This window comes from Crocuta crocuta, unplaced genomic scaffold (assembly GCF_008692635.1).
Source record: "Crocuta crocuta isolate KB4526 unplaced genomic scaffold, BGI_CrCroc_1.0 scaffold551, whole genome shotgun sequence".
NCBI classification, from domain to species: Eukaryota; Metazoa; Chordata; class Mammalia; order Carnivora; family Hyaenidae; genus Crocuta; species Crocuta crocuta.
In genome coordinates this window covers 422,038-436,775 of record NW_027530969.1, presented here as the reverse complement: position 1 = coordinate 436,775, position 14,738 = coordinate 422,038, and the positions used below count along the sequence as shown (strand labels likewise).

The 14,738-nt window shown below is 42.1% G+C and overlaps 1 long non-coding RNA gene across 1 annotated transcript in view; it reads right to left on the bottom strand.

The window, feature by feature from the left end:
• Nucleotides 1–7,235: 7,235 nt before the first annotated feature.
• LOC144236080 (uncharacterized) overlaps nucleotides 7,236–14,738 on the bottom strand; it is a 29,018-nt gene continuing 21,515 nt past the window's right edge. The window contains exons 2-3 of the long non-coding RNA XR_013336404.1: nucleotides 10,239–10,326; nucleotides 7,236–8,124 (exon numbers count right to left, since the gene is read on the bottom strand). This is a non-coding gene — a long non-coding RNA (uncharacterized LOC144236080). The remainder of the gene's footprint in view (nucleotides 8,125–10,238; nucleotides 10,327–14,738) is intronic.

Here is a 14,738-nt window from a genome sequence, read left to right as displayed (position 1 = left end):
AATAATTCCAGAAAAATGCAAACAGCTTTAAAACAACAAGTCTCCAGTCTTAGACTCTTCAAGAACTGCTTGAGTTGTAGTCCCAAAGAGCTGATAAAAATTTCCTGGCTCCTTGCCTGGCCCACTTTTCTCTCAGCCCCACCTATGTCCACACCGTGGGTGCTTTCTTACATCCTCTGTTATGTTCTCTACAAGTAGAAGGGTGTGCTGTGGCCTACCAGGGCTCTAGTCAGTGTGACCTTATTCACACTGGGTCTGAAGAAAAGACCTCTCCCTCCTGTGATGGATGGATTCAGGTCAGTTTTAACAGGCACAAGGAATCACCTTTCTTTTTCAGAGGAAACTCATGCTCTACCCACAGAAGAATGGTTTTGACAAAGTCATTGCCCTTCTTTCATTGGCATGTTCATTTAATAAGTATTTACTGTGTGTCTACCATGCTCAAGGCTCTGTACTAGGTACAGGAGACACAGTGTCTAACTCTTGATTTCAGCTCAGATCATGATCTCATGGTTCGTAAGATCGACCCCCATGATGGGCTCTGCACTGACAGCAAAGAGCCTGCTTGAGATTCCCTTTCTCCCCCTCTCCCCCTCCTCTGTTTGCACATGCAAGTGCTCTCTCTTGCTCTCAAAAGTAAATAAACTTAAAAAAAAAGTTATATATAATATTTGCTCATTTTACTAAAATGATGACCATAGCAAACAATATTTGACGAAATGCCCTGTTAAGTACCAACTTCTCTGTGTGTGGCATAATGCCCATTCAAACTCTAACCTTTTACAAAGATTCTGTGGTAATTCCTTGCTTCTTCCAAGAATCCCAAGCAGAGAATCCAAAGCTCTGTACCTGTGGTCCTGGGACGTCATACCAGTTTGGCATCCAAAGCCCTTTGTACTTTAATGGCCACTCTCAACGTGTGAGTCAATTATTCATTGTCTCTCAGCCCCAAACCCATCCTAACACCCAGTTCTGTGATACTTAGCGATACTCTGCAAACTGGACTTGTGCTTTGATGGCTCCCTGTTGCGCTCTTCATGTGGGCAGCCCCAGAGGGAGATTGCGAGGCTCAATGACAGAGAAGGGCTTGACCCTGCCTGCTCCTCTCTGCTGCTACAGGGAGAAAGCTATTCCCTCTGTGAGCTTTTCTTGTTTGCTTGAGGTTTCTGTGGGCATCACCCCAGCAAGACATCTTCCCATAGCATCTGAAGCACCCTCCTCTAGCATCAGCTGAATCCAGATTCCAGTTTTCCCAACACTGGTAGAAGCAGCCTCATCACCTCCTCTGAGAGATACCAGCACCAGCCGCCAGTGTCCTGCCCAGGGCTCTATGTGGCAGCTCCTCAGGACCCCTCTCTAAAGTTCCCCCTTTGTTCTCCTGGTTCTCACAGCTGTAGGGAGACTGGTTGCTTCCTACATTTGCTTACCACCATGGTCTCCTAGAATGCTCCTTTTGCACATTCAGTTTTCTCACTAACATTTAAAAACATTTTAACATTTATTTATTTTTGAGAGACAGACACAGAGCATGAGTTGGGGAGAGGCAGAGAGAGAGGGAGACACAGAATCTAAAGCAGGCTCCAGGCTCTGAGCTGTCAGCAGAGAGCCCGATGCGGGGCTCAAACCCTCGAACCACAAGATCATGACCTGAGGCGAAATCAGACACTTAACCAACTAAGCCTCCCAGGCGCCCCTCACTAACATTTTTTATAGTGAATTTTCTCTCAAAATTTTATAGTGAATTTTCTCTGGTTTTGCCTTCTGGCTGGATCCTGGCTGATAGAGCAATTGAAGCTTCAAAAATTGTTGCCAGGAACTCCCTCTTTCAAAGATACCCACCAAAGGCCACCATTTCTTCTGACCAAGTCACATTTTTTTAAATGTTTATTTATGTATTTTGAGAGAAAGGGAGAGAACAGGGGAGAAGCAGAGAGAAGAGAGAAAATCCCAAGAAGGCTCCATGCTATCAGCACAGAGCCTGACGTGGGGCTCAATCCTGTCAACCATGAGATCATGACCTGAGCTGAAGTCAAGAGTCAGACCCTCAACAGACTGAGCCACTCAGGTGCCCCAAGACCAAGTAATATTTTTAAACTCCTAAAAAAACATGCAAAGAAAAACCAAAGTTTCGAAAAATATCCATAAGTAAAGTTGGCTCACCCCTCATTTAGACTCAAGGAAGTGGAATCAAAATGGAGGAAGTATTTGCAACTTGCAATGGAAACTACCTGCGTCAATAGCCTTAAAACAATGCTGTAGGTTAGTTTTCCCAATTTATCGATAAGGAGAATGGCCTTGAGAGAGAATAGTGACTAACCCAGAGTGACAACCTGTAAGCAGCAATTGGGACTTAGGCTCAGATCTAAACCCAAAGGCATACTACCAGACTAGATGGCATGTGTTCATTCCTTCTCAAAGTAAAGGAAATCAGTGAACTCAAACTGAATACATATGGTACAGTTCTAGAACACAGGCAAGTGGGCATTAAACATGAAGAAAGCAGCAGTCCTTGCCTCCAGAAAGCTCTCAATCTAAAGGGAAAGACAAGATAATGCCAATGTGGTATTAATTAGCACAACCCCAGGGAGCGGAAAAAATTGCAATGGGGTAAGAACTGACCTTTCCTACGGTTGGTGTTATGAACAGTGATCCTTGGACAACAAACATGTCATTACCAGCCCTTCTTTAGCAGCCAGTAACTGACTCTGCTATGGAATATCAAGAATGTGGAATGTGGTGAGGGAATAAAAGAAAAAGAAAAAACTGAGAGAGGAAAGGAAACTATTTATTTGCCTAATATTTGCCAGGCACTGTGTTGCATGTTTCACTTATTTTGACTTATTTAATCCTTATGGCTACCCTATGAGGAATAAATTATCATCATTCCCATTTTACAGATGTAAAAACTGAAGCCCAGAGGAATTAAGTAACTTGCCTAGTGTCATGTAGCTATTGAGGGGTAGAGTTGAGATTTAAGCTCCTGTCTACACTAAGGCCATGGCCATAGTCCTGAAGACAAGATGTTGGACTGGAGAGATTTAGGAAATGATACTTACGTTTGATGCTTATGGCTCTCAAGGCGAAATGAAAGACAGGAAATGAAAGACGGGAAGTTTATAAACCAAACACCTTGTGCTTCATAGATGTGCCTTGGACACACTGCTGATGCTTATATATTGTTTCTCACAAAGAAAGGAGATAGGCATTCCTTAGCATAAGAAGATTAGATTTATTCTCACCCTGACATTTGTTGTTACCATGTTGGGAGGCAGAAGCCTAGTCTGCTTTTCAGTGTTTGGAATGTAGATTAAGAAAGAATTTGGGGCACCTGGGTAGTTCAGTCGGTTAAGCAGCCAACTTCGGCTCAGGTCATGATCTCGCAGCTCGTGAGTTTGAGCCCCGTGTCAGGCTCTGAGCCTGCTCTGGATTCTGTGTCTCTCCCTCTCTCTCTGCTTCTCCCCCACTTGTGCACTGTCTGTCTCTCTCTCAAAAATAAATAAACATTTAAAAATTTTTTTTAAAAATAAAAAAGAAAAGAAAGAATTTGCTGTGGGCCACCTAGGTGGCTCAGTCTGTTAAGCATCAGACTCTTGATTTTGACTTGGGTCATGATCTTGAGGTTTTGAGTTTAAGCCCCGTGTCAGGCTTCGTGCTGACAGTGTGGGACCTGCTTGGGATTCTCTCTCTCTTTCCCTATCTCTCTGCCCCTCCTCTCTCTCTCTCTCTCTCAAAATAAATTAATAAACTTTAAAAAAAAGGAAGAATTTGCTGAAAATTCTTACTAATTCCTGTTAGTAAATGAGCAATCTTCTGAACAAGTACATTCAAGGTCATATAGCTACATATTCAAGGTATATAACAAGGGCTCTTTGGACCTCTTCCACCTCATTAATTAACCCTTACGCTTATTTTCTTCTCCTCCCCTCCCAACACTGTATATGTTGTGCCTAATTTATATTAAGGCTAATTTATATTAAGAAACCTGCTTTTAAGTTTCTCAATTTGTGCAATAGCTGGAAATAACACATCCAAATGTTTATTGAATCTTTCCCTTAAGACAGGTACTCTGCTAGGTTCTGGAGACATTAGTTATAAAATGCAGTCTGTTCCAGTCGAGTCTCAAATGATTGCAAAAAAAGAGACCCACTCTAACTGGCTCACCTAAAGAGATACGTGCAAGCCACTCACTGCTTGGTATGATCAGCTGTGGCCAAGCTAGAGGAGCCAGTGGGAGACCATGGTCACAGGGTGCAGACTCCTCTGCCTTTGTGTTAGGGTTTTTGGAAAACTCAGATGAAATTTAGATGAAAACTGAAAGGAAATTACAGATAATTTTTTCAATGCCAAAAAGGCATCAAGAACTTGAATCATGCAATGATCTCTAAAGAAATAGAATCTGCAGAAGGGTTAATAGGCAAGCTCTAACAAACCCCAAAGAACAGAGCATGGAAATCTTAGTGCTTCCAGAGAACAGAAAAAGAGAGAACACTCCCTCAACTCATTTGATGAAACTTGAACAAACTTCATGACAAAAACAAGACAAAAATGTCTGAGGAAGGAACAATTATAGGCCAATATCACCCATCAACATAGATGCAAATAGTCCTTTACAATATATTAGTGAATAGAATCCAGCAACATACAAAAAGCATTATATGTCATGCCAAGTTGGAAATATCCTAGGAAGGCAAACTTGGTTTAATGTTAGAAAATCTACTGATGTAATCACCATGTTGACAGATTAAAGGAGAAAAGATGTATGGTTATCTCAATAGATAATAGAAAATTCAATATTTGTTAATAATTAGAACTCTTTGCAAACAAGGATAGATGGGAACTTCTCATAAAGGTATTCATCAAAAGCCTGTAACACACATTCTTACATGTAAATATCGGCAATTTCTTTCTAAATGTCAAAACCAAGGTAAAAATGTCAGCTGTCTCTGACTTTTCAGCAATGTGACAGACATCTTAGCCTGCACAGTAAGAAAAGAAGAAATTAAAAGTGTGAGGATTGAAAAGAAAGAAATAAAGCTAAGTATTTGCAGATGATATGGTCTTATAACAGAAAACCCAGAATACGGCTGAATTATTAGAATTTATATAGGAGTTAAATGGAGACAAAAAAAGAGATGTAAACATGCAGTCCTTTATTCTGATTTCTGCTCTTTTGGGTGTATTCTTAATTCTGAAATTAAAAAAAAAAAAAAACTGGGGGCACCTGAGTGGCTCAGTCAGTTAAGCGTCTGACTCTTGATTTCGGCTCAGGTCATGATCTCGTGGTTCATGGGATTGAGCCCGGCATTGGGCTCTGTGCTGACAGTATGGATGCTGATTGGGATTCTTTCTCTCCTCTCTCTCTGTTCCTCCCCCTACTTGTGTCATCTCTCTCTCTCTCTCTCTCCAAATAAACAAACTGAAAAAACTTAAAAATAAAAAAATGAGAAAGTATAACCCAGTGTTAATATTTAAGCTCTTCAAAATATATGAATAGCAGCAGAATACCCCCATGAAATGTTTAAATAGATGAACTCATCACCAGTAACTTTAGAGCACAGAGTACTGTGTTGGGGCCATGAAGCCCTTAACCATCTAGCCCCAGGCCATCTCTCTAGCTGCATCATGTCCCACCACCCACTCTCCTGCCACCACCCTCACTGTCTACCTGACAGGCCCAACAATATGCCATTGCCCCTTATAGAGAAGAGTTCTGCCCTACTTCTACCCCTTACCTGTCCCCCAGCGACTGCCTATCTACTGCTTCTGGGGGAGCCTTCCCTGATCCTCACACTAGAGTATGCCCCTCTACAATCAGCTGCTATGATCCCCTGCTCTTCCCATTCCACATTACTGTTCCCATTTGTCCAGTGTCTAATTCCCTCAGTGGACTGTCAACCCCACGAGGGCAGGACCTGCTTCTCCACTGTGTCATAAGCACCTGCTAGAGGGCCTGACAAATACTGGGTGCTTAATATCTGAGAAAGAAAGGAAGATAGAGACGGAGAAAGAAAAATCTCTTTTCTGCACTAGAGAGAGAAGAAAGAGAACTTGTATATTAGGGGCTGTGTAGAGGGATGGTTGTGGGGAGAAGGAGGTATGGACTTTGCTTTCCAGGGAAATATCTCCATCCCATGGCATTTTAGAATATTATTTCTAAAATTTTTTAATGTTTATTTGTTTTTGAGAGAGACACAGTGTGTGAGCAGGAAAGGGACAGAGAGAGAGGGAGACACAGAATCTGAAGCAGGCTCCAGGCTCTAATCTGTCAGCACAGAGTCCAGCGCGGGGCTCAAACTCACAAACTGTGAGATCATGACCTGAACCTAAGTCCGACACTTAACCAACTGAGCCACCCAGGCACCCCTAGAATATTATTATTTTTAAAGTCCACGTTGCCCAGTAGTAGCTTCCCAACCATAGACATAATGGGATCTTCTCTGAAAATTCCATTATCTTTTCAGTTATTACTGCTGAATTGCGTTGCTGGAAAAAAATGTTTGTAGGCAAAAATGTTAAAATTCCAAAATAAACTACCTCAGTGGTGACGGTTTGACATCATTCATTGGTCAGAAATTTGATTGTAATTAGGGGAGGTCACTTAGTAAAATAGAAAGATTATGGAATGTGGAATTAGAAGACCTGGATCCAAGACTTAGATGCTCAACTTACTGAATGAACCTCCAGCTTCAGGATCATCATCTATAAACAGGGGTGTTCTACACACCTTATGTTACCAGGACTAAAATATATGTTAAACTTAAAGTCTTACAAAATCTAAAGAGCTATACAAATAATAGCACTTATATAATAACTTGGAAGACTTTGGCCTTTGGTTTACTGGAAAGATGGTCATTATAATTTAAAATTAAAGGGAATTGATTAATAACACAATACAGTACAAATGTCATACTGAATAAATAAATTCTGGGACCAAAATAAACCATATTTCATCATATTACATTGTTAGAGTGGTGATACCAATCACATAGTTACCTGAATTGTTAAGCAAACACAGGATTTTGAGGTTTTTTTAATCACTCCATGGGAGTCTATTCATGAGACAAGAGAACCCCTAGGGTCCAGTTCTTTTCTAGAAAGGCAGAGTGAGAACAGTTTCAAATATACTTCGTAGCCCATTTCTTTGTGGCTTACTGGGTAACAGGCCAAAGCTTAAGGGAATCTGATTGGCAGGAGGATAGAGTAGATAGCAAGTAAATGGGGAGAAAAACGCTTTATGTATTTTATTTCCCTCCTCTTCAGTAAGCCCACTTTGGCTCTCTGGTGACACCTGCAGGCTAATGAGAGAATGCGACCTGAAAGCCTCATCAGAGGAAGAACAAAGTTGTCTAGGGCCAAAATCAGATTTCTAAAGCAGACTGTGATGTGTACATGAATCACTTGCATATTCTGTTCAAACCTGAATGCTCATTAAGTAGGTCTGGGGTGGGGCCCCCGATTCTGCAGATCTGTCTTCCTGGTAATGCTACAAGGCTGATAGGCCACAACCACGTGTTGAATAGCAAGGCTCCAAGGGATTTTCAAAGAGCACTGAATGTCACAGAAGGAAAGGATATCATCTTGTTCAGCCTCCTTATTTTCCAGGTGAAGAAGCTGAGGACAACAAGAGGAGGCAGGTACCACCCACAAACATGAACACGATTTCTTTGTTTTTTCATTTTAAGCAGGTTCTGTGCCCAACATGGAGCTTGAACTCATGACCCCAAGATCAAAATTCGCATTCTTTAGCAACTTAGCCAGCCAGGTGCCCCACTACAAATGTGAATACTGTAAGCTGTTTCAGGTCTCATCCTGGCTCTTTTGTCTGTAATAGCAAATTATGTGAGCTGAGAAGGGCTTTCCAGTTCCACTATTTAACGACAGTATCACTCACCCAAAGCCACACTACTTAGACATGAAAATGGCTGTTTTGTACAATGGATGATATTTTCTCCCATTTTTCCTTGACGCGCTGCTGGCTGGGGAAGTAACCAGTTCTAGATGAAGTAGAAGATGTTCCTGAGTCCAAATGAAATTGATATTTCCCAGATGTAGGAGCCCAGTCAAGATTGCCAAAGGGACTCAAGGTCAGAAATTACCATAGGTTCTTCCTGTTGTCATCTCTCACTGCAACAACAAAGAAAGGCCAGCTCCCAAAACAGTCATTCCAACACATCATCCACCAGCTTACAGTGGGCTTGCCTGAAGCCTGACCCTTACATTCCCCAGAGTATTCGCTTCCCTAAGTTTTGTGGACATCCCAACCCATGCCTCAATTGCTCCCTCTACTCTTGCTATTAGGGAAATAAGTGGGACTATTGATTTTTAACTCAAGGACATTTAGAAACAAATTCAGCTAACTCTCAACTACATTAGATGAAATTGGTCCAAGTTTTGGAATGAATTACCTTGAAAAAGCAGCTGACACTGCACTTTATAATCCAGGAATTTGGAATGGATTACCCCAAAACCACAATTAATTGGGAGAATATGGAAACTAAGTACTGACTCATGGAATTCATTAACATTATCAGTTAATGGTTAAGCTATATGAATTCAGAAAATGCAGAAATTGACACTTATGTGTATGAGCTGGCCTGGGGTCGTGGAAAATTCCCTGATCGGAAAAGCAGAAGATAAGAGCTTGTTGCCTGAATCTGCCAGTTACTAGATGTGTGTCCTGGGGCAAGCTATGTGGCCTTCCTGGGACTCAATGTCTATCTACACTTGTGGGTGACGGGGTTGTATTAGATGATCTCTTAGTTCCCTTCCAGTGCCAATATTTTATGACTTCAAAACCTGTAAGAGACAACTCACATTTTCTACACAAGAAAAACGTTACTAGGAAGAACATTCTTGTACCTGAAGGCTGAGCACAGTTCTGCTCGGGAACTATATACATAGCTAGTTGCCTGCTTTCTGGTACCGTGATCATAATTAGCTGTTTCTTCAGCAAGTAGTGAGACAGGGAAACAAAAGGACCCCATGAAAAAAACTGCATTTCTTTGCTCCTTTTCCTGCTTCTATTCTTATTAGAACCTGTATCCTTGCCCTACACATGGTTCGTAGTACAGATAATGTTTATTCTCCCTGTAGAGGTCAAGGACATAATGATTTCTTTGGAGTCTTCCAACAAACAGATAACACTTAAGGAGTGACTGGGTGAGGTCATCATTTACATGTTCCACCTTGACCCAAGACCCCTGGCTCCAGGGCATAAGTGACTTATGGGGAACACTTGAGCACTCTGTCCTTGTTCTGACCAGTTCTTGGATGCCTGAGAGGACACATGAACCACAGCACAATTATCAGTAAAACCCTAGACCTTAAACAAAGATGAGTCTCATTCTCCTTTTTCTTTCTGAGTCTCCCAGATGCTCTGTATATATCTGCTCTCTCTATATCTGCAATAAACTCTGTTCTCACTTCTTGCTGGCTCACATTTGACTTCTGTGTATAGCCAAGGACCCTCTTGACTGGCCCTAAGAGACCCCCTCTGGGTCCTGGGACCCAGCCTGCCTGCATCAGCATCACTGCATTTGGCACATAGCAGGACCTCATCAATGTTGAGTAAGTGAATGAAAAGGGTCAAGTCTTAATTTAGAAATTCTAAAATTCTGGGGGTGCCTGGGTGGCTCAGTCTGTTAAGCAACTGGCTTCGGCTCAGGACATGATCTCACAGTCTGTGAGTTCAGGCCCTACATTAGGCTCTGTGCTAACAGCTCAGAGCCTGGAGCTGCTTCAGATTCTGTCTCCCTCTCTCTCTACCCCTCCCCTACTAGCATTCTGTCTCTCTCTCAAAAATAAAATGAAAATGTTTTAAAAAAATAAAAAAAGAAATTCTAAAATTCTGGCAAAGTGTAAGAACACAATTCCCTTGATCCTACTTCCAGTTACTATCCTGTCTGTCTCCTCTTCAGAACCAAATCTCAAAAGATGACCTGCTTCAGTGATATTATAATAGTGATATAGGATGACATGTGGTAATGAGCATATACTCATGATAACCATAGCATAACATAGAGAGAAATTGAATCGCTATGTGTACACCTGAAACTAATGGAACATTGTATGTCAATTATACTCAAATTAAAAAAAAATTTTTTTTAAATGACCTGCTGACTCCATTTCCTCACATCCCACTCCCTTTCTCATCATGTTTCAATTGGACATCTACCCCTTTAAAGATACTTTAAAGTGTCTTTTTAAAAGAAATAGTCCTGAGCTTACCAGTGACTTACCAGTGAGTTGGTATGATATTGGGAAATATGTATACTTGGTCTTGGTCTCTGGTTCCTGGAATGGATCTTCTAAAACCCTTGTAATTTCCTGAGCAATAAGGATGAGGAGGATCCTTTTGGTACTCATAAGTCCCTTCCCACCATACCTGAGTTTATCCTGAGGTGACTCTTGGAGAATAAGGGCTGGTTACCTGAGGAATGAACCATTTGATTTGAGGGTTAGAACTTTAAGCCCCACTCTAATCTCTGGGAAAAGGAGAGAACATGAGCCTGAGTAAGTTACTAATGGCCAATAATTTAATCGGTTGTGCCTAATAATGGAACTTGCATAAAAATTCTAAACAATGAGATTGGGAGAGCTTCTCTCTAGATTGGAGGTGCTGGTTCTCTGGCCGGCCTGGAGAGGGCCCCTTCACTAAACCTTGCCCTCTCCCTTGCATCTCTCCCATTTGGCTGCTCCTGAGTTCTATGCTTTAGAATAAACTGATAATAGCAAGTAAAGTGTTTCCTTGAGTTCTGTGAGCCATTCTAGAAAATTATCAATCCAGAGGAGAGAGTCCTATAAATCAGGAAGTCCTGATTTATAGCCAGTTGGTCAGAAATATGGGAAACCCAGGCTAGAAATTGGCATCTTATGGGGCAATCTTGTGGGACTTAGCCCCTGACCTGTGGGGTCTGTGTTAACTCCAGGTAGTTGTGTCAGAATTGAATTAAATTGCAGGACATCCAGTTGGTGTCTACAGAGAATTAGAGAAATGCTTGTTGTGGAAAACCCACATGTTTGTTGTAAGTAGAGAAATTTTTCTTTAGTTGATAAACCAAATGGTCCTTCTGTAGTGTTTACTATATGTGATCACTTATCAGCATTCAGTTCTGTTGCTCATTGTCTCCTTTTTTTTCGTAATTTTGTTTTTGTTTTTTATTTATTTCTGAGAGAGAGAGAGAGACAGTGTGAGCAGGGGAGGGTCAGAGAGAGAGGGAAACACAGAATCTGAAACAGGCTCCAGGCCCTGTGCTGGCTGTCCACACAGAGCCCAAAACGGGGCTCGAACTCACAAACCGTGAGATCATGACCTGAGCCGAAGCCGGATGCTTAACCAACTGAGCCACCCAGGCGCCCCTTTTGGTAATTTTTTTAATGTTTATTTTTGAGAGAGAGAGAAAGAGCATGAGCAGGGGAAGGGGGAGAGAGGGAGAAAGACACAGAATCCGAAGCAGCCTCAGCTTGCTGTGCTGACAGCATCTGTGTGACAGCTCAGAGCCTGACATGGGGCTCAAACCCATGAACCTTGAGGTCATGACCTGAGCCGAAGTCGGACGCTTAACCGACTAAGCTACCAGGCACCCCCCCACCATCTCCTTTTTATAGCACAATCACTGGCTTCCTTTACACCACACTTCTTTGATTTCCCTCAACTTCTGTGGTTGCTTATTCTAGGTCTCCTTTACAGGCTCCCCCTTCCCTCTCCTCATTCCACCACTAAATGCTGGAATTCCTCACGACTTGGTTCTATGAGCACTCCTTGGAGTTCCATGAGTCTATATGCTACTAACTCCCAAATGAGTATCTTTAGACCAGACATCTCCTCTGAACCCCAAGTTTCTATTTCCAATGGCCTACATTATTACCCATATATCACAAAGTCAGTCCATCAATATGGCCACTTCACCAATAAGAAAACAAACAACCTGATTAGAAATTAGGCAAAAAGTTTGAACAGATACTTCAGCAGAGAAGATATACGTATGTAAATAAATGCATGAAAAGACATCCAACACCATGAAAACCACCCCACTATGCATCCAGTAGAATGACCACATTTTTTAAAAAACAAAAAAATGACAATACCAAGTAGTGATGAAGATGTGGGGCACCCAGAATTCTCACGCCTTACTAGTGGGAATGCAAACAGGCACAATGATTTTAGAAAATAGTTTAGCAGGTTTTTTTTTATAGTTAAACATATACTGATTCGGGCCAGCAACCCCAATTCTGGGCATTTACTTTAGAGAAATGGAAAACTGATGTTCACGTTAAAAACAAAAAAACTGCACATGAATCTTTCTTGCAGCTTTTTTCATAAATGCCCCAAAGTGGAAACCCAAATGTCCTTCAGTGGGTGAGTGGATAAACAAATTGTGGTATACTTATACAGTGCAAAAAATTCCTACTACTTAGGAATTTTTTTAAAAATGAAATATTGATACACATGACATCACAGAGGGATCTCAAATACATTACGCTAAGTGAAAGAAGCCAGATCCAAAAGATAATATACTGTATCATTCCATTTATCTGACATTCTTGGAAAAGTAAAATTATAAGGCCCAAGCCTGTATCAGTGATTGCCAGGCTTTAGGAGTACAAAGAACAGCATGCAGGAAGTTTTGGAAATGAAATTATTAGGTATCCCGATAGTAGTAGCAGTTATGTGAATCTATGCATTTGCCACAACTCAAAGAATATTTCTCCCACTCCCACCTCCCAAAAAAATCCCTGAACTTTACTGTATGCCAATTAAAAAAATTTTTTTAATCTTTATTTAGTTTTGAGAGAGACAGAGACAGAGTGTGAGTAGGGGAGGGGCAGGGAGAGAAGGAGACACAGAATCTGAAGCAGGCTTCAGGCTCTGAGCTGTCAACACAGAACCCAACCCAGAGCTTGAACTCATAAATGGAGAGACCATGACCTGAGCTGAAGCCAGATGCTTAACCAAGCGAGCCACCCAGGCACCCCAACTGTATGTCAATTTTTAAAAATTATAATACAGTATTTTCAAAACTGTATCCAGGATCCACAACCATTCATGACCACCATCACATGCTGGCCCTCGGCCATCCAGTACTCCCTAGTGCGATGGACTTCCCACCACTGTCCAGCTGGCATGCTAATAGCCCTCTCCCCTGCCCCTCCATCCAGCGCATCACCTCCCCCTTCCTGCAGCTCTCCACTGCACTTACACCTCCTCAGCCCACACCACCAACTCCCTTAGGTAACTTCAATACCTTCCCAGCTGGCCATACCACTTCTACTCTTGCCTGCCTGCAATCATTTTTCCATACAGTGGGCAGAGAGAACTTTAAAAAATATAAACTTGGGCGCCTGGTGGCTCAGTCAGTTAAGTGTCAGACTTCAGCTCAGATCATGATCACATGGTTCCTGAGTTCGAGCCCCTCATTGGGCTGTCTACTGTCAGCACAGAGCCTGCTTCAGATCCTCTGTCCTGCCCCCCACCCTCTTACTCTGCCCATCCTCTGCTTGTTCAAAAAAAAAAATACAAACTTGGTCTTTTCATTCCCTTGAGAAAACTCTTTCAACAAATTCCCATTGTTCTTCCGATGAAATTCAGAATCTGCTTCGTCTGGCCTGTGCCCCTCTCCCCAGCCTCACCTGGTGCCTCCACTCCCCTCTCTCCCTGCACTCTCCCCCTTCAAAAGAAGCACCAAGGTCTATCAGGCCTCAGAGTCTTTGACACACTCTTCCTTGAGGCTAGCAGTTCTTCCCACTCGCTACCCTGTTACATTGATAAACTACAATTTATATGTTCAATTTCAGTTCAAATGCCTTCTTCTCTAAGAGCTATGGGCTCCCTCCAAACTAGGTCAGCTTTTTTTTTTTTTTTTTTTTAAGAAAAAGAGAGAGTGAGCAGGGGAAGGGCAGAGGGAAAAGAGACAGAGAATCTTAAGTAGGCTCTATACTAAGCATGGAGCCTGATTTGGGGCTCACTACCATTAGATCATGATCTGAGCAGAGATCAAGAGTCAGACACTCATGGGGCACCTGGGTGGCTCAGTCGGTTGAGCATCCGACTTCAGCTCAGGTCATGGTATCACAGTGTGTGAGTTTNTGACCTGAACCGAAGTGGGAGGTTTAACCAACTGAGCCACCCAGGCATCCTGCTTTTTAAAAAAATATTTATTTATTTACTTACTTATTTAGAGAGCGAAAGAGAGGAGGGGCAGAGGGAGAGGGAGACAGAATCCCAAGCAAGCTTCATGCTGTCAGCACAGAGCCTATGTGAGCCTGATCTCACCAACCATGAGATCATGACCTGAGCTGAAATTACCAGTCGGTCACTTAATGGACTGAGCCACGCAGGCGATCCCACCCGTTTTTGTTTTTTTAATACCTTCTTATTACCCTGCCATTTTTCCTTCAGGGCACTTGTAACAATTTGTAACAAGAATAAAAATTTCCCATCCTCCTAAAACAAGACAGTGGTTCTCAAATTGTGGTCTAAGGACCAACAGCATCAGCATTTCCTGGGAACTTGTTGGCAATGCAGATTATCAAACACAGTCTAGTCTTTATAAATCAGAAACTCCAGAGAAGGGATTTTGACTTCTGTGTTTCAACAAGCTTTCCAGATGATTCCATAAAACACTAAAGCTTGAGAACCACCCTTCTAGTAAATAACTGATTATTTTATGGCCATGGTAATGAAACCCACAGAACTGGGTTTAGACCTGTTTAATCAAGGATAACTCACTTGGGGGGCA